Source organism: Eumetopias jubatus, unplaced genomic scaffold, assembly GCF_037043125.1.
Source record: "Eumetopias jubatus isolate StellerSeaLion01/CBP00866 unplaced genomic scaffold, mEumJub1_p1.0 scaffold_11, whole genome shotgun sequence".
In the NCBI taxonomy this organism is placed as follows: domain Eukaryota; kingdom Metazoa; phylum Chordata; class Mammalia; order Carnivora; family Otariidae; genus Eumetopias; species Eumetopias jubatus.
The window spans coordinates 24,651,886-24,676,594 of record NW_028274817.1 but is presented as its reverse complement, the minus strand read 5'-3'; the positions used below and the strand labels follow the sequence as shown (position 1 = coordinate 24,676,594).

The 24,709-nt window shown below is 36.5% G+C and overlaps 1 protein-coding gene across 4 annotated transcripts in view; it reads right to left on the bottom strand.

Annotated features, from left to right (window-relative positions):
• The window catches only part of TENM1 (teneurin transmembrane protein 1), a 541,361-nt gene that overhangs the window by 277,168 nt on the left and 239,484 nt on the right, over positions 1-24,709 (bottom strand). The window lies entirely within an intron of this gene.

Below are 24,709 nucleotides of genomic sequence, written 5' to 3'. Positions count from 1 at the left end.
TATTTATTAATTCATTCAACAAATATCTTCAAAGTATACGCTGGGCACGTTGGGAACACTGGGAATACAGGCACAGGCAACAAAAATATTTAACAGCCAGGACACCATAGTACTCGCTGACCAATAGGCAATCGGAAATAAACAACAAACATAGCCTCACTAGGACACACTGATTGCATACGAGCCTTGGACGCAGGGTGAAGATACAGAGTCCTTAGCTTCTAGTGGATCCCCATCCAAATCTATGCTATGTATTTATAGCCATATTTTGAGGCAAGTCCCCCAAACCCAAGTATAAACATTATAAGCCAACTGCTAGGATTAAGGGTATAGCTGGTAATGAACAGACAGTATTAAATTATATTCATAGATTGACTCAACAAATATATTTTTTAAAGATTTTATTTATTTATTTGACAGAGAGAGACACAGCGAGAGAAGGAACACAAGCAGGGGGAGTGGGAGAGGGAGAAGCAGGCTTCCCGCTGAGCAGGGAGCCCAATATGGGGCTTGATCCTAGGACCCTGGGACCATGACCTGAGCCAAAGAAAGATGCTTAATGGCTGAGCCACCCAGGCGCCCCTCAACAAATATTTTTGAGTGCCTACTTGTACCAGGCACTGTTTTTCTAAGTTTATAGCAGTGAATTAAATTTAAAAAAAAAATTCTCTACCTTCCCAGAACTCATATGAGAGGGTGGTGGGTTAAGACATGCAGATAATGAATAAATATATGCTATAATTAATAGAGCTGTGTGGAAACAAAGAAGCAAATAAATGAAATAATGTCAGGAGTTATAAGTGCTCTGAAGAAGAAAAATAAGTAAGACTAGTCAGGGAAGGCTTCTCAGAGGAGGTAATATTTGAACCAAGTTTTGAATGAAGTGAAGCCATATGAATATTTAGTTGAAGAACCTTCCAGGAGGAAGGAATAGCAATTACACAAAACCCTTAAGTCTTGTGTGGAATGTGTGAGGGGAGGAACACTAAGGAGCCCAGTATGAGTGGAACTCAGTCAGGAAGAAGAGTGGTAGGAAAATTTTTAAACTGAAGGATTGTACCCATGATTGTGCTACCTCTATGCTCTAACCAACTTCACAAACTGGTCACTCACAAACCTTACAAGTGAATAGAAAGTAACAAAACTCAGGAAACAAATCGAGGGTTGCTGGAGTGGAGGGGGGTGGGAGGGATGGGGTAGCTGGGTAATGGACATTGGGGAGGGTATGTGGTATGGTGAGCGCTGTGAATTGTGTAAGACTGATGAATCACAGACCTGTACCCCTGAAACAAATAATACATTATATGTTAATAAAATTAAATAAATAAATAAAAGACAAAAAAAGAGGGACAGTAATAAAACTAAAATCACGCATACTGGAACATAACAGCTCCAAATGAGCAATGCTGGTTATAGTAGGTCTAATATAAGTACTCCTGGCCCCAAAGTCAAAGTTATTTTTCCAAAAGACATATATAAAAATATACATCCTCAATGAGTAAAGACTGACATGACCCAGATCTCTCCAGGAGTACCAGTCCCATATTGCCACACTTCACTGAAATTCAATGGACAGAAAGAATGTGTATGCCTATTCAGATATTCTAGGAATAATGTCTTTTCAGTTTATTAAGAATGGCAGTCCCTAATGCTCTCCTAACAAATATTCCTTAGAGTTGAGTCCTGTACATTTTATGATTATTATCCGTCTTGGTTTATCCAACTGAACAAAGCTACGCTCTGAAATTATAAATGTATTAGAAAGGTAACAAATGGAGTATCTCACCATGCCTAATCGCCAAACTCAATCAAGCACCTTGGATATCAAGGCAAGCTAACTTTAGGAGAATAAGCTCTTCTTAACTTGCACATTTCTCTAGGCTGAAAGCTCCAAGTCTCTTTGCAGTTACTTCTCTGCACTCTGTTCGGATGTTGGTCTTTTCCTCTTAAGTAAGACTGATGGTATCTATTAATATCTATAACTGATGCTCCTCCCTCGTTCCATTTCCCTTCAAAGGGCAAAAATATTCCCCTCTGAGAGAGACTATAGGAATGCTTCAGAAGTAGAAGTAGGAAATGGGTGCTTAATGACCTAGGTCTGTACTGTCCAACATGGTGGCCACTTGCCACATGTGTCTACCAAGCAACTGAAGTGCGGCTAGTCAGAGTTGAAGACTTGGTATGAAAGAAAAAATAGAATATATCCAATGATATATTTTTATATTAACTACATCTTGAAATGACAATATTTTAGATATACATTCAATTAAATAAAAAATTTAATTAATCCCAACTGTTTCTTTTCACATTTTGAATGTGGCTACTATGAAATTTTAAATTACATATGTGGTTTGCTTTGTATTTGTATTGGCCAGTGCTGATCTTGCCTCTCTAGAACATTTCACAAAGAGATAGGATGTTTCTCTTTTAGCACCCTATCATAGGACTTTTCACGTTATATTGAAGGTATCTATTGATATGTCTGACCCATTATTATGAAAGTATTCAAAGGGCAGGGTCCATGTCTTCTTAATTTTTCTATCTGTGGTACCAAACTTGGTGCCTCGTAGTCAGGAGTTACTCTACTTATATACCGCTGGTGGGACTATAGAGTGGTAAAGGAGCTTTAGAAAGCAATTTTGTGATAGCGATCAAAATTTAAATTGGGAATGTTCCTTGGCCAAGGAATTCAACTTCCAGGAATCTACTAAAGAAATAATCACATATGTGCATGAAGGGGTATGTACAAGGAAATGCACCTCAGCATTGTTAACATAATGGCTTTGCTAATATAGTGAAAAAGTAGAACCAGCAATATAGCCATCTCAGAGAGTGCTATACCCATACTATGAAATCTTATGTAAGAATTAAAAGGACTGATCTCAAGAGACTGTCAGATTGGAGGAAGCTAAGGAGACATGACAATTAAATGCAGTGTGGGATCCTAGATAGGATCCTGGAACAGAAAAAAAAAAAAAAGGAAAAACTGGAGAAATCAGTATTAAACTCTGAGTTAATAGCATCATACCAATGTTAATCTCTTACTTTTAATAATTGTACTATGGTTATGCAAGATGTTAATATTGGCAGCTGAGTGACAGGTACACAGAAACTCAGAGCTACATCTACCCACTTTTCTGTAAGTCTAAATTTATTTCAAAATAAAAAGCCTAAAAAGAAAAAAGAACTGATTCAGTGGTGTGCTATAGCCAGCTTATACTGGTTTACAAGAGCCAACTGTGCACATGTATTCCCAATTCCACCTGCAGTGACTTCACGTTGGTAGTTGAAATCACCCATGGTGGGTTTATAAACACTCCAGGACCAGCAAACCGTGCAAATCATTTGTTTTGCACAGAGAGCTGGTTGTTAAACATCAGCACACCTGGTTGACCTACATGTATTCACATGAAAAGATCTCTAAGGTTTGTATAAAAAACATTGCAGAGCAATGCATATCCGATGATTCTATTTAAGTAAAAAAAAATGTATCTCTTTATATGTAAACTCATACTAAGAGAACTGGAAGGATTATACCCCAAACCATTGATCTTTAGAGTGGGGAGCTGGAACTTCAACATTTTCATAGTAACGTTAGAATCTTTTACAATGATAATGTATTCATGTATTGTTATATAATAAAAAAATACTAGTGCTCAACAAAACTTTTTTATTTTTTTTAAAGATTTATTTATTTATTTTGGAGAGGAGAGGAGAGAGAGTGCATGGTGAGGAGGGGCAGAGGGAGGGGGAGAGAGAGAATCTCAAGCAGACTCTGAGCAGCCTGACTGGGGGCTTGATCTCAGGATGGTGAGATCAGGACCTGAGCTGAAACCAAGAGATGGACGCTTTACCAATTGCACCACCTAGGTGTCCCATGAACAAACCTTTTTTTTTTTAAAGCTGAATGAATAGATGCATTGTTTTGTTCATTCTCTTGTGTTACAATTTTCTGTCTAAAATAAAGCTTTTCAGAACAACTTAAAGCAGCAGAGCAATTCAGCAATTAAATAGGAATAACACCGAAACATACAAAACAGAACTCTTGATTGAAAGGGATTGGGGGTCCAAAAGAGTTGTCCCAAAACTCCAAAGACATAGTTTGAAATCTACTGGTCTCAAAAATTATCCTCAAAATATCTGAACAAGAAAAGTTTGGGTGGTTGGAAGAACTCTCTTTTGGCAGTTAAATCTATTGTAATACCTTTATAATGGTATTGTCAGGACATATGAAACCTCTCATATTATTCTGTATCTTTTGGTATTTTGTGTCCACTCTCTTCTAGATAATATTAAAACCCATTTAATAACAAGATAAATTGGGCTTTGATTCTAAATACACAAGTAAACCTTGAAACTGCACTTTCAGTTTGCTTTTAAGGAATTCATCTTGTATCTCGAAATGTACACATATTCAGCTAAGGATGGTGTATCTATCTGTTGCAAGAATTTTTTGGTGTTACTTTCTAATTCTACCAAATAAACCTATTTAGAAAGTTTGAAATCTGTCTCACAAACAAAATCCTGCCCATAATAGATGATGTTGTAAGTTTCAAATCATGCCAAGATAAAAGCATGTGATATTTTCCAAGATAATTTGTTTTTCCTTTCTGTCAGCCATTTTTCCCCCACTGGTTCCCTCACATATCTTGCTTCATGTTCCTTCAGGCTAGGGAGTGCTACTGCTTTTGCACTTTACTTCTAAAGCTTGTCAGGGCTACAGATCTACTTGTATGTTGAACAGTTCCCTTCCCGAAAAATATGCCAAGTACGTTGCCCAGATGGTGACCTCTGATTACTTCAGGCTTTCAAGTTGACTCCTATGGGAAGCCATCTCACAAGACCAATAGTTCAGTGGACATCGTGTGAAGCTAGATGCTTCCACAATAAGGAACATCACTGCAGAAATAAATGCTACTTGAATTAAATGCAGTGACTGCTAACATTACAGAAACCAGGTTACCTTTCTATCTTAAAATAAATTCCATTTTCATTATATTAAACATCAAATTGGTATATGAGTGAACTATAGCCCTTTGATAAATTACCTTCAGATCTTGGTTTTATCCAGGTAATAACCAGATTACATGCAAGATGGAAAACCATTCATTTTCAGAGAAGCATTTTTCAAGAACTAAATAAAGTAAGCAATGCATGTTTGTTTATGGCACCTTACTTTTGCTTTGGCAGGTTTCATTCACGTTTTCTCTCTTTTTTTCCTAGGGTTATACGTACACATTTTCTACTAAAAATATTATTTGTGCTTGTACTACCTCATGGACATAGATAAAGCATACTTAACATTTCCTTTTCAAAGTAATTTGAATGGAGTCAATATGGCTTTGAGATCCCTCTCAAACATTTTTGAAAGCCTGAAAAGCTGTCCTGTTGGGGCTGGGTAAGACTTCCTTTGAAAGAAAGGACTTCACTAAACAAATGAAGCAAAAAAAAAAAAAAAGTCATCTTCCTTGATCCAGTTTACATACCTCATTTTGCAAGTTTGCCATGGTAAAACAGTAAAATTCAATGCCAAATGAAGTAAAGATTGAGGTGTTAAACCAGAGACACCAAGGACACCTTTCTTGTTGAGCCACATGTTTGAACACCTACCTTTCCTTTCCTAAATGAAATGAATTATTCTGTATTGCCGCAGACATTTTTTTTTTTCCTTTTTGGCTTTAGTACGGTCCTAGTTTTATATCCAGGATCGCGGCTAGAGAAGATCCTATCAAGGTAATAAATCATTTTAATATCCCACTTCTATATTATATTATCTTAAAACTTTCATTTACTATGTATTTTATATTTTCTATTCCCAGGCTGAAGCAATATTTATAAATAACATGTCTGTTTGGGTACCTTATCACAGGTGTAATATATGATCTCCATTTGCAGTTGCATAACAGGCCCATCTGTGTATTCCTTATCAGACAGACACAATTATTTAGTGTTTTCAGCTCAAGTCACAGCACAAATAAGTGTTCTCCATAACTCAAGTCTTACTTATTTTTGTATTATTATTTGCTTTGTGGAGTCAGGAGGAATCAGAGGCATAATGACAGGATAAATTCTTTTCAAAAAGAATCATTTAGTGAATAATGCAGCAAAAATATCCATGTAGCCATGAATCAGCACTTCTTCATTCTTCTTTAAAATTTTCTTTTTCTTTCCATTTTACTTCATTTTCTGCTCAGCAAATTCTCCCTTGCACTATGGTCCAAATTATTGCCTATTACTTCATCATTATTGATGGCTGGCTTGAGTACTTATTTGTAATAATATCCATATTCTTTTAAAAGATCCAGATAAAACTGGTGCATATGGAGTATGAGAAATAGACCTATACCAAAGCTCTCTCCTCCTCTTACCATTTGCCCTGTATTTTTAAAAAAGATTTTATTTATTTATTTGACAGACAGAGAGTACAAGTAGGCAGAGCGACAGGTAGAGTGAGAGGGAGAAGCAGACTCCCCGCTGAGCAGGGAGCCCGATGCGGGGCTCGATCCCAGGACCCTGGGATCATGACCTAAGCCGAAGGCAGACACTTAACTGACTGAGCCACCCAGGTGCCCCAACCCTGTATGTATTTAAATTATAAAAATGGAAATATATTCATTGTTTATGTCATCAACCCATGGTAGGTGATGCTTTAAAATTCACTTTTCTGATTTTTCATCATGTCATCATAGCCACAGATACATGGTATGTGTTCTTCTGCAAAGTTTTAGATGTTGAGATTTTAAGACTCAAATTTCCATTACCTGATTATTCACAGTTAGCATTAAAGAGCAGGGCTTGTATGAGGTTGGGGAGTCAGGAGATATAAACGAGAAGATGGAAGACAGATGAGTGGTAGAAAACTAAACCTGCCTTACACGATTTGATCAGATGGGGGAGAAAACAGAGAATAAAGTGGAAGAGATTATAATGGCCCAGTTTGTTCTGGGTTTCCTGAGGTGGCATCAGAACAGTGGACTTCTGGAAAAATCACCGATGTTTGGGCTTGATTCATTACCAGGATCTTCAAGGCTTCCCTTCCTTTCATGCAATAATTATTTGTCGGCTGATTACCATGTATTACACACTGGCACAAGTTCTGAGAATACAACAGTAACTGCTTGGTTAGAAAAACCCTTGCCCTCCTGGAGCTTATAGACTGTCTAAAGGGAGGCAGTTGTCATGTGGCAGTTAAGGGAAAGGACTCTGGAGGGAAGGTGTCTTGTTTCAAATCCCAGCTCTGCTACAGTTGGCAGACTGACCTTGGGCAAGTTACTTAATCCCCTTGTCTCAGTATTCTTATCATTAAATTCTCATGATAATAGGCCCTTCCCCATAGGGTTCTTGTGAGGACCTCATAGGTAGGTCAGTACATGTAAGGTACCCAGAAAAATGCCTGGCACATAATAAATGCTCAATAAAAGTTAGTCATTATTATTACGCCTGGTTAATTCTCCCCTCAAGCTAGCCTTTCCAAGACCATCTTGGAAGTAGAGAAAGGCAGGTCATTTGCCCACTGCACCCTCTGCTTTCCTGCCCTAGAAGAGGTTTGCCTTTTTCTGGTGAGAACGATGTAGAGGGACTGAGGTCTCTAAGAGAACTTCAGCAGCCATCCTTACACCACTGCACAGCAGAATAAAATGAAAACAAAACAAAACAAAAACTCATGAAATTTCCTAATTCCAAACCCTGGACTTAATTTAGAACAGACATTCATTTCTCTCCTTTCCCCACCAACATTCCCCAAAGTTGCTCATTTCCTTTCCTCCATCATCATGATCACTGAGGTTTGGAAGATGTAGATTTTGGGTTCCCTTTGTAAAAGGTTTCCAGAAATGAGAGCATCCTTAAGAATTGTAAAGTTGTCATCACTCTACTTTAAGTAGAGTGTACTTTCTACAAAGATTAGCAGAAGGTGGTTAGAGTCTCATTTTATGAAACATAACTGAGTGTTCTCACAGAGCTGTGTTTTGTATGAAATGGGTCCCAAGGAAATTTTCAGCTGAGCTACCCAGTGAAGTATGCATTCCTGGGTGATGGATCAACTCCAGTAAATTGATCTGTGCAGGGAAGGGGATCTGTCTGGAACATAATAAAATCATGATATGTTAGAGTTCAACAAGACCACAGACTAGTAGAGTTTGGAAAAGAGGGAGGAAGTAACTTTACGTGGAGAAACCTGACAAGCACTAACTCAGCCACGTGACCAAGTTTAACCTCATCAGCATGTATCCCTGATACCATGTGATGATAATGGCCCTTCTGTAGTCTTCCTCCGTAACCCCTGTCTCAACACGAGAATATCAGCACCACTGAAATCGAGGGCCAATCTGCAAAAAAGCTGACCAGTGCTACTCAAATCTGTTAAGGTCATCTAGGACAGGAGCCTGTCACATACCAGAGGAGGCTAGGGAAACACGACACTGACTGTAATATCCTGTCCTGGATGGGATCCTGGAACAGAAAAAGGACATTGGGGTAGAACTGGTAAAATCCAGATCTAGTGTCAAGTTCAATGAAGAGCAATTAGCAATGTTGGTTTCTTAGTTGTGACAAATGTGCCATGGTGATATACAGGAAGTTAATAGGAGAAACCAGATGAGGAGTATATGGGAATTCTCTGTACTATCTTTGCATTTTTTCTGTGAATCGAAAAAGTGTTCTAAAATTAAAATCTTATTTCAGAAAAGGAGAGACCACAGATCAACCATTTGGTTCAGTCTCCTCATTTTACAGAAGAGGAAACTAAAGTTTAAAGAGAGGAAGTGCTTGCCCCAGGACACACAGAGACTAGCTTCCCTCTTATTCAGGACCAAGAGAAGATGGGATCCATTTCTCCCATCCAACGACATTTAGTACTGTAGTAATTTAGGTGCAATACTGGGCTAATGAGGCCAAAGTTATAGGTTAAATTTTTATGCCAATCAGTTGCTTTTGCATAGAGGAAAACTCTGCTCTTTGCCCACACAGTGATTATTGAAATTAATTTTGTCTATCCATCTTAGGTAAGTGCATAGAAAAGAACAAGAAGCTCTATAACCACCCTCCATCAATTCAAAATATGTGAACATCAGAATTATCTTTTTATATGGACACTATTTTATTGGATTAGTAGGTCATATGTAACTGAAGTCATATATATGCAATGTTTTTTCTATCGGTTTTACAATCTCTTCTCTCTTTTTTTTTATCCCAACCTTTTTAGCATTTGTGTTAAACCTGATCACTTTGTTGCCCAAAGCCTTATTTTCTATCTTTGAAATAGATTCAAGTTTTGTTTTAAAGGAAATGTAGACTGTGGGAAGCTTACTGAGCCTCATATAACCCCTGAAAATAGGTCTAAAATTTTTCTTACTATTTCCTGAAATGTCTTGCCAGGATATCAGGAGATGTGGGAAGAGAATATAGCAGTCTCTCAGTTTTTACTTTTCCCTCATGGTTTAAAATTGTAATTTTGATTCTTTCTTTATTCATTGTTAAGATATGCAGTTTATGTTAAAAATCTTTAATATATGAAAATTTTGATAAATCAATAAACATCAGCTGAACACTCTAGTAGAAACATGGGCAAAAAACATCAATAGGCAATTCACAAAAGAAGAAATGCAAGTTAGCAGTGACATTTTAAAATGTTCAACCCTAGTGGTAATTTAAAAATGTAAGCTAAAACACTGAAATATAACCTTGCCAATCAAAACGGCTTTTTTTTTTACTTTCCTTTTTTTTTTTAAATAAATGATGATATCAGAAGTTTTCAAGGGTTCAGGGAAATGAGCACTCTTGCATACTGCTGCTAGGAGTATAAATTGTTGCAAAATATTTGGACAGAGTGGTAATGTATATCTAAGGTGTTGGAAATGTTTTTAAACATTTTGATCCAGCAATTCCATGTTTAAAAAATTTAAACTAAGAAAAGGATCTGAATGGATTTGAAAATAACCATATTCAACATGATGTTGCATATATTATTAAGAAATTGGAAAGTATTTAAATGTCCAGCAAATAGGGATTGATTAAATCAATAACTATAATCTATATAATAGATAATGTTGTCATTAAAATAATGTTGTATAAGGGCGCCTGGGTGGCTCAGTTGGTTAAGCGACTGCCTTCGGCTCAGGTCATGATCCTGGAGTCCCGGGATCGAGTCCCGCATCGGGCTCCCTGCTCAGCAGGGGGTCTGCTTCTCCCTCTGACCCTCTTCCCTCTCGTGCTCTCTCTATCTCATTCTCTCTCTCAAATAAATAAATAAAATCTTTAAAAAAAATAATGTTGTATAAAAATATTAAATAATAAATATATTCATGAAGGAAATTATACAACTGTATCTATTATATGAGCTCATTTTTAGATGCCATTTGTATAAGTGAGGGCACAGGCTCTTTTTGAAAAGTTAGACCTGAAGAGTGATGGCTCTCCCACGAACTCACTGTGTGGTTTGGGACAAACTGCTAGACCTCTCGGAGCATCAGTTCTCTCATATGTAAATGGAAAATAACAATACCTAATTTGAAAGATATTATGACTATGAGTAAAGGGACTTTTATGAGTTAAAGTACAAATCATGTCCATTTCTAGAAATTATGTGCCCACTTATTTTTAAGTATTACTAGAGACTCACAGATTCTTTTGTTGTTGTTCAATGTTGAATCCATTACCATCATCATTCTTTTTGAAGCTCAAATTTGGCCAGTGGGAGCCCCTTCAAATTAGTTTCTGTGTCATTTTGACACGTCTTGCTTTTGACCACGGTATGTTTCAGGCTTACTTTGCCCTTACTTTCTCTGCCACACACCTAGAAACAGCTATTTCTGCAAAAAGTTTTAAATAGAAAATGTATTTAGAAACCTCAGTTTGGGCATAAAATACGCTCATTACTACTGAGGTGTCATTGTTTTTAAGTCTTTTAAGGGGACAAAGCGGGGATATGTACACATTGAACAAAACTTTAATATTTTATTACCTGCTTTGCTAACATGTGTGTATGTATATACACACATATGTATACCCCCACACATATATATCTGTATATCTGTATATTTTTAAAAGAATGAGTTCATATTTACATCCCTAATACTAATCCAATATCACAGAGTTCTTCCCTTCCCCCATTACACATTTTTATTTCCTTTTTCACAGTGAACTCTGTTCTCAATAACATCAGTGTTTACTCAATTGCTTATCGTACAAGACACACAAAATAGTATTAGAATTTCTACATCAAGACCACTACCAGAACGAAACCTACTAAGTAAAATTAAAAGTTTTTGTCCTAGAATATGTCCTTCTGAGGGTGTACAGTTATGTATTCAAAAGGATGAATCTTCCTAATACATAAAGAACTCTTAAAATTTGAGTCAAAGAGGACAAAAAAAAAAAAGAAAAACCAAACCCAATAGAAAAATGGACAAAAGACATGAACTGTATACAGTTCACAAAAAGATCTTTAAACATATGAAAAGATGTTCAGCTTTATTCATGATATAAAATAAAACTCCACTGAGATAACCCTTTCTAACCTATCTCACTGACAAAGTTTCACAAGCTTGCAACACACTGGGCTGGTAGGTCCACAGGGACGTGGGCACATTTGCACATTGCTGGTGGGTCTACCGAATCCTACACAAACCCTGTGAAGGAGATCCAGGCAGAGGAGCCACTTACCTTTTTTTTTTTAACATTTTATTTTATTTTTAAGTAGGCTCCATGCCCAACATGGGGCTTGAACTCACAACCCTGAGAGCAAGAGTCACACGTTCTACTGACTGAGCCAGCCAGGTGCCTCTTATTTTATTGTTTTTTTTAAGCCGCTTACCAATTTTTTTTTAACTTTCCTCTGTTTTAATGAAATTCCTCTCATTTCTTATTTTGTATGTTTCCCCCCACTTCTTTTTTAGAAAAAAATTTTTGAGTAGAGTGGGCACAACATTACATTAGTTTTAGGTGTTCAACATAGTGAGGCCTCTACATCCTTATGTCATGCTTACCCCAAGTCTAGCTCCCATCTGTCACCATACAACGCTGTTACAGTATCACGGACTATATTCTCTATCTTGATTTAAGGTGGCTTGTGGTCTGCCTATTGATTTTTAACAACACTTTATTTTTCTATTATTTTGCTGTTTTCTACCCCATTAATTTGTGCTTTATCTTTATTATTTCCTTTCTTGTGCTTTCAATTTTATTGCTTTTTAAGCTTTATTTTCATTTTTACGGATACAAATTTTCCTCATAAATGGTTTAACTGTATCCCATACATTTTGACACGTGGTGTGTTCATCAATATTTCTTAGAAATTTTGTAATTTTCGGTTGTATTTCCCCATTTACACAAGTTTTTTTTAATTAAAAAAATTTCCAGGTGAATAAGCTTTTCTGTTTTTAAAATTTTCTTATTAATTTCTAGTTTCATTTCACTGTGATCTGGGAATGTCTGTATTATTTTTATTTTATGAAACTCACTGAGGTTCCTATTGGGACCTAATATAAGATCAAATTCTGTGAATGTTCTGTGCGTGCTTGTGAATAAGGTATATTCCCTGTCAGGATGTTAAGTTCAATACATAGCCATAAGATTTTGCTTTTTTTTTGTCTTCTTTATACTTACTAAGTTTCTGTCCATGTGACCTGAGAGTGGTAGGAGAAAATTTCCTATTACCAGTTCTTTTTGTTTATTTCTCCTTGCATCTCTTGTGGTTTCTGCTTTATAAAATCAGTTATTGGGTTATTTATGCAGAGATAGTCATGGCATTTCATAGTGTATGTTCTCTGTTGCATTTTATGGTTTTTGGCTTGAGTTCTACTTCGCCTGAAATGAAGATTATAAGACTTGCTTTCTTACTGCTTCCATTTACCTGGTAAATTCTTTAATTTTTAGCCATTTCTGACTCCTTTGATTTCAGGTGTGTCTCTTGTAAACAGCAGAGAATTAGGTTTTGCTTTGTGATCTATTTTGAAAATCATTTCCTTGTAATACATGAGTTAAACCCATTTACATTTATTGATATGACACAACTGTACCATATCATTTATATGTCACAGTATTACGTTAATTTTATAGTATTTCTTCATGTCGTTTGTTTTCCTTGGTTTTTAAATTTTTCTTTTGGTATTTAAGAAGGTTTATATTTTTGTTCTATTGATTACCTTTATGCTATTACCTTTTATAATGCCCTTATTCCCCTGTGCTTGCTTGACCTACCATGTGGTTTGACAGCTTGAAATTGCATCTTGACCCTCTATGTGACAAACAATGAGCTTATCTGACTTTTCCCTTTTCTTTTCTCCTCTGTTTTAGCTGAATTCTATTACTTTATCAAAACAGGTAACATTTACATATTATTTTTCCATACCATTTTTCCATCTTTGTCCCCACCTTTGTTATAATCTTAAATCCACAATTAAATAGATCTAATTTTCACCATCAGTCCTTTTGCCAAAGATTCCTCATCATCTCAGTTGGACAGTGCTTGTTCTCTAAATCATAAATCAACAAACTTGAACCCTTAGTCTAATCTGGCACACTGCTTCTTTCCGTATGGCCCGCGAGCTAAGAATGGCTTTTACATTTTTAATAGTTGAAAAAAAGACTGAAAGGATACCAGTATTTCAGGATATGTGAAAATTTTCATCAAATTCAAATTTCAGTTATCCACAGAATTTTATTGGAATGCTGTCACACTCATTCATTGACATCGTGTCTATGGCTGCTTCTGGTGCTAAGTTGAATACTGTGACAAGACACGGTTAGGGCCTGCAGAGCTTGAAGTATTTACTGCTTGATCCTTCACAGAAAAGGTTTGCTGACTCCAAATCTAGTATGGCTGGTGAGTACAGGATTCCCGAAATTCTGGCCTGTTTACAACTGTTTTTCTATACCGTTACTAATTAAAGACTACGTGTTTGAATAGAATCCTTGGCCCATACTCCCTTTTTTGAGTTATTTGAAAACGTTGCTCTGTTCTTACTTTGCTTTGTCTGTTGTCAAGATGTCGGATGCCAAACCTGACTTTTCTTTCTTTCTCTCCTCTGTAAATGACTTATCCTGCTCCAAGGCCCAGGAGATTATTATTTTTTATCATTAAAGGCTACTTATTTTTCCTAAGATAAGACTTGGTGTTGGCTGTTTTGAATCAGATTGCCTGGGTACTTTTGGTTTTTCCATTAAATATTTGCAGTCAGGTCTTTTTATTTCTCAAAAGTGTTCTTTGATTATAGTTTTAAATATTAGTTCTCTTTCATTGTTTAGTTTTTCTTCATTGGGAATGACAGTTATATGTCTCCTGTAACAATCACTTTCTATGTCACAGTCGTCACTATTCTAGTGCCTTCCATCATTGTATCTCATGATATTTTCAGATCTTTTCTCTCTTGGTCACCATTCCATATAGTCTTCTTTTTCAAGATGATTTTTGTCTTTTTCTGAAATTTATTTCCCGAGTTCAGTCAACTCTGATTTTGCATCTTCCTTTTGCACATTTCTGTTCTGAGTTTTAAAATTTATCATTTGAGTGTTTTTTTCATATCTTCAAATATCTGTTTAAGGATACTGAAAATTAATGTATTTTGTTGCCATTTTCTTCTGCTTTGGGGTGGTTATTTGGAGAGGTTCTTTGTCAGCTGACAGGATTCTTATTTTTTCTTCTTATAGAAAACCTTGTGTGTATATTGTCTGCCTTTTTATGTTCATTCTGAAATATTTTCCTAGGTCAGCAATAACAGTAGTATGCCTATAGGAGTCAGGAGTTTGGGTGATTTACCAGGTTACTATGTTTCTTAGTTTGTATTAAAGTGCAATTTTATTTTTTTTGTTTTGATAAATTTTATTTTATAATAAGATACCATTTCCCTTATAATTTTTGACCTTTGATAAAATGCAGTTTTAAAAATCAACAGTGCTTTTTGGATAGGGGGTTTGGTATAACCCTTAATTTTGTGACTCACTTTTATTTCTGCAGGATCCTGAAATTCTACCTCTTGCTTCCTTCTTTCCTTTCACCATCAAGGCTTCAAGGGACATTCTTTCCAAGTCAGTTGCCCTATGCCTTCGGAAGTTGTGGTTGCCAAGTTACCAACTCTAGTTCTCTATGCTTTAAAGCACATTCCACATTTTTATTTTCAGTAGCCAGTGTTCTCAAATGCCAGGTCTGAGATCTGTTCCCAGTAGCTGTCTACCAAAAGTGGGACATCTTGTTAATGGGAATTTTATTTTATTAATTCTGCCACCGCTAAGCTTCAGCTCTCCTATCTTGTTCTCTATTTAGCCTTTGTCTGACTCTGGGCTCTGGCAGGGGCTATAGAGCTAGTTCTGCTTCTTTTAGGTGTTTATTTCTCTCCTTATGTGTAATTTGAAGTGTGTAGAATTCTCAATCTCCTACATATGCTATTGAACTGGCTCATGGGTGGTTTTATTTGCTCTATTTGTTGATTTGCATTTCTTTTTGGAGGACGAGGTAGATAGAATTAGATTTAAGGGATCAGTATTATTCTACAGAAACTCAGAACTCATTTATTAATATCTATTCTTATAGTTATAGAATATATATGTAGATAGACTTGGACATTGTGTATCCAGTACTGATAGGACATTCATTTGAAATGAATCTCTAAATAGTGCGGATGTGTTATAATTTTACCTGCCCAGTGTTCTTTATGTTCAATTCTACGTACATATGAGATAGTTGGCCACGCTCAGGGCTATCATGTGTAGCTGTGAACAGGGCAGATTTACTAATTGTGTTGTGATTGTGTTGTGTTTTCAGGTGTGTTTTCTGGCCCTACATAATTCTTCCTCCTGAACCTCTAATGATAATAAATTCATAATGATTATCTCATTTCTTTAGTCAAAGTAGTGATGGCAAATATATTTCAACTTCTGAGTAAACTCTGACTACACAATCTAGACTCAGCAGGAAAGAACATATGTTGCATTTGATTACTTGTATCTTCTATGGTTCTGAGATAGGGAAGTGATGACATTAATATCAGATATTTGCCATTCTTGGCTTCCAACTCTGTCTTCTCTGTTAAAATGCAAATAAATCTTAGGGAGATATAATATATTTTCTTTGTCACAGCCATTCTTACTTCAGTGTGAATTATCTTATTATACGGGTTGCAAGCTTAAATACCTGCCTGGAAGGAAGGCAGGTAATATGAAAGAGTGAAGAGGGAAGGATGGGTATTCTGATGTACTGGAGAGTTCATGGTCCTCTTGGAGGAGTCCCTATTTAGCTCTAGTCAATGATTGTCATTTTTTGCCACACAAAAGACTAGAATAGTGCCTGGCACATAGCTACTCAATAAATGCGTGGGCAAATGGGTGAATGCAGGCTTCAGTATGCCAGAAATTTCTATTTTTCAAGAGAGACTAGAAATTTTATGTAAACCAGAGATTTTACGTAAAATCTTTCTTTAGACAAGTTTTTAAATTAGTTGACAACGTTTAACAAATTCTATGTGTCCAAGAAAAACCTGTGTAGTTCATCAGATTCATTTCTGAGGTCAGGTTTTATTAGGGAGTAGAGGCAAAACTAGATTCCTGATTTGGGGGATGGAACAAAACAGGAGATTGAGAATGTAGGCTTTGGCAATGAAACAGAACAGAGCTAAAAGATGGAAAAAGTGACTGAGCTCATGACCTTGGCCTCATTAGCAGGAATGCTTCTGAGATAGTCACTGAGAAATCTAAATATTTTTGTTTCTTTTCTACCTACTGAAGTCACAAAAGACACATGCACTGTAATTTCCTATAAAAATAGGACTACATTCACCAGTCGACTATGTATACTAATAATTAAGTCTGTTTTGTTTGGGTCAAAAGACATACCTATTACTGGATTCCATAAACTCATTTTATCATTTTGGGGGGAAGTATATTTATGTATTTACTCTTGATTGCCCATTGAATCTCTTATTTTTAAAATTTAATTTCTCTGCCCCTCCCGCTAATGGGTTCTTATCTCTACATTTTATACTTCACTGATTTAAAAAACTAGATTGGTGCTTATCATCAAGGAGAGTAATGCCAGCTAATCCAAGGGCAGTATTTGGTTACGGAAATTAAACTAAAAATATACAGCAGTCAGGAACAGAAACCAAAGATACTAAATTGCTTGTTTGGGTTTTGTTCAATCTTGAGCAGGCTGTGTTTTAGGCATGACAAAGAAAGGTTCTATTTGTACCAGCTGGCTTTCAAATACTCCCACAGCCTTCTATGTTGGTAAATCTTAACTAGTGCCATCTCTGCAATGACCTCTATGATAATCCTTGAGCATTATAGCCTGGAGTTGCACTGAGCATGTGCAGTGCTTTACCACATTTTCCCACTGGCATAAAGATTTTAACCTCCAAAAAAACCAATTAGTTCACTTCGGTTCAAAATCCATCTGACCCTTCAACTACTTATGGACTGACTGAGGTTAGATTTACCACCAAGGTCAAAGATAGTAAAAATATCTCAGCTCTCTACGAGCTGGTGGGGAAACCACTTAATGATCTGATAACTTCAGAGGATTTGGATTCATTTGGATTCTGTGTCTGGAGGCAGCAAATGATCTTTAACAAAATGACTCCATTTCAAAAATTTCCACTTTCTTTCACAGCACAGTATACTTGTTCTTAATTTCTTGACAGCTGATATCTCTTTCATGCACTGTACAACTGGTATTAGCTTGGTTGTTTGTTATGAGTAAAATCCAAAATCTTGTATTTACCATCTCTAATATTATTTTCATCTAACTCCATAATTTTATTAGTTAATTCTGCAAAGTATCTGGAGATATGGTATACACAAAGGACACTATGCAGGATCATTGTGTGCCATATTTAATATTTATGTCTAATTACGATAAAATTCAAGATCAAAGGGAATCTAGATGCTTCCTTCAGTGAACAAAGGCCAAAACTGAACTAAAGTTGAAACAAGGTTGTCTACAACGTAAACAATGGGGCTGGCTGATTTGGTGAAATCTTTGAATATCAAAAAGCAAAATCTGCCACTTCTGTACTAGGTGGTAGAACAGTACATATTGCTTGCTGTCAAAATCACATTTGCATTCAGTTCTGGCCACAGCCACTAGTTTAGCTAAGAGCTCAGCAAGCTCTTCTGGTGTTCCATGCACATTATGATAGCCTTCGGTTTCCTACAAATTTAATTAGGAGACGAAACTCATTTAATATAAAAGAAATGGAATCAAGAGTTGCTTTTTTGTTTTTTACAAAGCACATATCCCATGTCTTTTCTTCTATTTAAGGATTTCCTATTGCCAGTTCAACCTGATGATAAGACATTTGTGAGGCCCTTCCTTAGAAACTCTCACGGTAAGCAGTTACTCTAGAAGTTAACTATAATGTGTTATATAAGGCCTACATTTCACTAGATTGGCAATTCTATGATGAGGTTTTTATCAGCAGAAAATTATGGTGGGTCATCTTGGACCCTCTTAATTTGTTCATTATTATCCCATAAAAAGATCAATAGAAACCCCAAGGAAGGAGCTCTTGAGGAGCCATACTGTGATCTGGAATTCCATATGGACTTGCCTATCCTGGGGGATCCAACATAATGCAGAGCTCTTATTTAAACATTATCCATACTTTGGTGGGCTTATGAGTCTGACCAGGGACCTTGTGAGATTATACCTAGCCAAGAATCTAGTCTTCCCTGAGCAAATTTCATCTGGAAGGAGTTCCTCATATATGTTTCTTGACTTGGTCTAAAATATATAAGGGAATTCACATTTTTTGCACATTTTTGTGAGTCAGAAATCTAAAATTCTGATGCACTACCATCCGATCATCTCATTTTAGCTATTAAACTTACTCACAGCCATATATCATCAAGGTGTCTAGACATTTGGACCAACATCTTGTTTAGCACGGCGTTAGCTTCCATCTCCTCTCTTCCTGCCTACGAAGTTTGATCCTTCGGCTGATCACTTCAAAAACTGTAATTTCCTTATCCCTTTGTCCTCTTGCTGCACCTCACCTGCCAGCTTCTACCTTGGTGCAAACAATAACTAGCCCTTATTTCATTTAATTGCTCTTCTTGAAACATTAGGTGTTTGGTTTCCCTACCTCAGCCCTTTACATTTTAGTCTCAGAACCTCTTTATGCTCTTAAAAGTTACTCAGCACACCAAAGAGACTTAGTTGATGTAGGTTATATCTAATCAATACTGACTGTATTAGAAACTGACTGATAACTTTTTACAAATATTTATCTTGTGATAAATAAGTGTATTTTACAAAACCACAAAAATGGCTCAGGTAAATAATGTCTTCATGCTGTTATGAACACAGTTTTACTCTGTGGACCCTCAAACCAGTCTTGGGGTCCCTAGTGGTCCCCAGACCACACACTGAGGACTTCTGTTCTATCACCACCATTTAAGTTTTTCTCCAACCTCTTTAGTTGCTCCTTCCCAGTCTGCCTACCAGATCCTTTTGTGCTTGGCCTTCTTGAATATTAGTGTTCACCTTAGTTCTAGCCTTCACACTGTTTTGCTTGTTCTAATCCCATGATTTTGGTGTTCTCACGGGTAGACACCTCTAAACATTCAGTACCAGCTATCTAACAATGTATGAGGTATCTTGACCTGAGTGTCTATTTTCACCCTTAAACCTCTTTCTTCTAACATGCTATCATGGCTAAGAGCATCACCACCTACCCAGTCTGTAAGCCAAACAACTCTTCTCTCTCCTGCCTCATCTAAACAGTCACTAAGTCAAGTGTGTTTTATCCTCTAAATACTTCTTGACTCCATCTTCTCCTTCTCCAGTCCCAGAAGTTTATGCTCTCACTCTCACTCACCTGGATTACTATGATAGTCTCCTAATTTGTCTTCATCCTTTCAATTCTTCAATTTCACAACCCCCATCGTCCTGCCTGCCAATTTCAACTTCCACATTGCCATCAGGTGATTTTTCTAAATGTAAATCTGAGCAAATAATTTTCCTGCTTTCATGAAAAACCATAAAAACACCCCATTTGCTCTCGGAATAAATTACAAGCTCTTTAACATGGCTTAAAATGCCTTTTGTAATCTGCTCCTGCTTACTACCTTCATTTCCTGCCACTCTCCCATGTCTTCCATTTGTGCTTTCTTGGGTTTTCCAATATACTTATATTTAACAAAACATATTGTACTTTTTCACCTCTCTGTAACGTGAATATTGCTAAGCCCCAAAAGAACGCATCTCCACCTTGTAAGATGCCACCTCTTAGTTTTGACTGTGATGAATCAGATATTCTGTTGCTGAGATTGGCCTTCCACACTCTGGCTGTTCTATATGAGAATTCAGCCATATTTCTGAAGTTTAAAATGGGTTAACCTGCCATCTGTTTCAAAGCCATTGCTCTAATTTAGTATATTCTTACTCACTTCAGAGTAAGTATAGCTTAACAACTTATGCAATGTGGGTCTAAAAATATTCCCCTAACATATAATATATATGTATTATATATATATATATATATATATATATATATATAATTTGGATGAGGAGAAAGTAAGTTAAACAAGAATGAAATTTCCTTTATGCAATAGAGTTCACATTATTTACTTTGAAATCAGAGGTTTCTTGAGAGAGATTTTTTTTTCAGAATTTGAAAGATTGACTCTTGCTATTCTAAAATTTCTTAAGCATGTAAAGCTCCAAAATTACTAACATGCTGTCCAGTCCACTTTTATTATGCCTTCTGGTGGATCTTTATCTATTTCACAATGCCTCATTTTAATTTCTCTGCCTAGGCTAAGAAAGTGCTGTATAGGAAGTACTTAGTAGGGTGACTGCCTCGCCTTGAGACAACAAAATAATCTCTTTTTTTAAGATTTTATTTTTAAGTAATCTCTACACCCATTGTGGGTCTCGAACCTACAACCCCGAGATCAATAGTTTCATGTTCCACATGCTGAGCCAGCCAGGTGCTCCTCCCCCCCTTTTAAACAAATAATCTCTTGATGCAAGACATATGTTTAGTACTCACTACTCATTCACCCAAGAAATTATCTCTCTTACTCTATGTTTTAAATCCACAGCATGCTAGAGTTCCAAGAAAAAAAAAAGTAAAATATTTGCCTTTCATTAAAATGCCTTCATTTTGAGCAATATGTGCTAACTGCAGTTCTGCAAGTTAGTTGTAGGTGATACAGGTTCTTCCTGTCATTTTAGTATGTTTGATTTGGATTGAATTTATACTTTTATTTATGACAGGTAAGAGTGCCACTTAACATAGTGGGGTAAAACTTATGGGACATATTACACCAAAAGGGGGTGTCAGATGAAAATATATTTTTTTAAAAAATCAGAAGAGTTCTGATAAATGCATGGATGGAAGATTTATAATTAGACTGAAGTTATACCACCATTTCCCAGATCCCTTCTTAGAGAGATTGCTAGAAAGTTAGTAGATTCATGGGTAGGAGGCAAAGCCAATGCTAATGCAGAAACTGTTGTCGTTATCATGAATGGGTTCAGGAGAGTGAACTGGAAGAAGTAAAGTATTAAACAGGACACCAAAAGGACTGATAATAATCTATAAGGATAAAGTAAAATGCTTTTTAGCATTTTATGCTGAGTCATTTCTTGATTGTTATAAGCTCTAACGTCTTTTAAGGAAAATGTGTTTCAACACAGATATGGCCTCCAGATAGAAATACAAAACCATTTGAAGGGTCAAAACACCAAGGAAAAGGAAAATTGCTAAAATAAATGTAAGGTTACAAATATTTTAGGTTAGGCAGAAGGAAACAACAAACCCATTAGATGATTCTTGTGAAACAGACATTCCAGCTCTGAAAAAATTGTTTTAGATGACTTTGGCAAGAAGGGAAATAAAAGTAGTTCATGTTAGGATAAATTATATGCTCATTATGCTTACCTTGGCTCAAATTAATAATCCTAATAATAATTCTGTTTCACTGATAATAATCATTAATCTTGATTTAGACCTGCTAAGCAATGTCCTAGACGTTTTACATGCTTCATTTCATTTAATTAAAAAGAAAATCCATGGGGAAGGTATTATCAACATTCCCATTTTATAGACTAGGCAACTGAGGCACAGAGGCATTAATGAAATTGCTAGAAAGTGACTGAGATGGCTTTTGCTAAACATGTTTATCTACATTTAGTAAACTGTGTCAACGGGCATTGTGTATTGAGATTTAATGGGGGAAAACCCTCCGTTTCTATTCTTTACATTAAAAGAAAATCGAAGTTGTTGAATTTTCTGAAATCAAAATTTGCCGTATTCGGTTTTATTTCTTCACTGTATTGTGAGGTAGTTACACTTTCTTTGTGAAGAAGGCAAAATGAACACATTCCATTCCTCTCATTCTATCTCCTCCAGCATTTCTTACTCCGCTGTAGTAACGGCCTCAGAAAGCAGGGCAATTTGGATCAGGGTAAAGGAGGCACAGGAAAATGCTAAATCAATGTTATCAATTTTGGTGCAGAGAGCAAAGTGAAGTAAGCCCTTTGCCCTCTTGAATAGTTTCATCTCTAAACTTTTGATCAGAGTACTGGGCTCAATATTCTCTCTCCCCTAATTCTGTATTAATACCCATTCTGGTCAACATTCCACATGTGGGCTATATAGCATGTCATGGCAAGAATTGTGGACTTAAATTATTTCATCTATAGAGTTTGGACACTCCCTACATACCCTGAGGGTGGTATGAATCGCTTCTAATTTCATGGCGAAGGAAAAGGAACATCCATGTCATTAACTGATGGTATTGGTTTTGAGAGCCAGAAATCCCTACTCTCCTCCAACTCATTCAGCACAGCAGCCCATTTGACCCCAGGCACAATGTACTCCTGTGAGTTTCTACTGCCTCTTATAGAAAGTGCTGACTGTGGAGAAACTTGATCAAAACATCAAAGATTACAAGAGAAGCTGCATTTATGCCCTTCACAACCACTGATGAAGTACCTTAGCCTCGCCTTCTCTCGATGCCTTGCATATGGTCGTCTGTCTTCCTGACTACTACTTCATATGGCTTATTTGTAAATTCAAGCAAATGTGCTTCTGACTGGCACTGATACATCACTGATGCCAAAACATCAGAGAGGATGAAGCATAAGGACATATTTTTTGATTCACATGGAAAATAGTACAGATTTATGGGGAAGTGATGACAATAGCCATTCCATGATGTCTTTACATAATCAGTATCTTTCCATGCCTCTCTTCACCAAATTTTATGACCTCAAAACTTATTTAAAGGAATTACTCTCTTACTGACCCAAAAGACATGGTGGGGATGGGGCTGGTTGCCTGAATGACCTAGCTCTGTCTTTTCACGTGCTGAATTTCCAGTTTTCCAATGACCACTTACAGAGCTGTAATGCACAGAACGTCTACTGATGTCCCATTGATATCGATGTGATTTCCCCCAGTGCACTGAGGGCAGCACAGCACACAACCATTAGTATCTAAAGGTTATGTATAATGGCTCAGAGAGGAAAATGAAAGAGCAGAAAGGAATTTGCACGGGAAACAGAAGCAGTAAATAAATAGTTTCAGTGTAAGATCTTACTTGGGTTATACAGCAACTGCAAAGGGGGGTTGGAAAAAAAAAACGATGACTCTTACAGACTCAGCAAGAGTGGAGAGTGAAACAGTTTCATATTTTGAAATGTAATACTTTTTTACTTCAACCGCAGCAAGCCATTTGAAAATCATCTTGTATGTTACAGTTCTTATGTGACATCTTTCACCCACATGCCTACTGATGAATTCTTATTCTACCCTCCTGAGGTGGTTAGCAATACAGCACAGATGGGGTAAATTGAGGAAGGGATTTTAACGGGCTTATCCAAAGTCACACAATGTTCAGTTCATGACAGAACTTGGGAAAAAGTTACGGTGTTAGCCATTAACCTCTCATTTTGAACCCATTTCAACCCACTGTGCTACAGCATTTAGCCTGATATTTCTACATCTAAAAAAATCACACAATAAATGATTTCAGTGGATATCTCTCACCAATCAACACAGCTTAGCTGCACACACGGTTGCAGTAGATGACCTGGTAAATGTAATTTATTTTGTAATTTAGTAAGAAAAAAATTGTCTGGTGGATTTATTTAGTAAACCAAGGAGTCCGTGAGCTGCAGTTTACTGGAGTGTTAGAGGGGCAGCAAGACCTAGTGCTGAAGAGCATGGGCTCTGGAGTCAGTCCACTCTGGCTTAAAGCTCAGGATCCCCACTTCTCAGGGATGCGACCTCTTAATCTCAATATGACCCTTATGGGACCTCTTCTCTTTGCTGTGCCTCAGTTTACTCATTTCTATACCACATATAATACTGAGACCTGCCCTTAAGGATTGTTGTGAGAATTAAATGAGCTAACGAGTAAAATGCTTAGCTTTAGTCATTTTTGTCAACAAAGGTTCCTGATAGGATTGTTATGTGCCAGGCACTGATCTTGGTGCTCGGATACAGCCGTGAACAAAATGGTTAATTCTGAAAACCACTGAGTTTTAATAGTGAATAACAGTTATAAGGAGAATGATGATAACAACAATAATAATATTTAACATTTATAGTATACTTACTATTTTTTGGGTACTATTCCAAGTTCTTTAGTTATATTAACTCATTTAATTCTCATAACAACTCGATGTTATAGGTACTGTTTTAGGCCCATTTAACAGATGAGGAAATGGAGGCCTTTAAAGGTTAAATAATTTGCCCAAGGTACC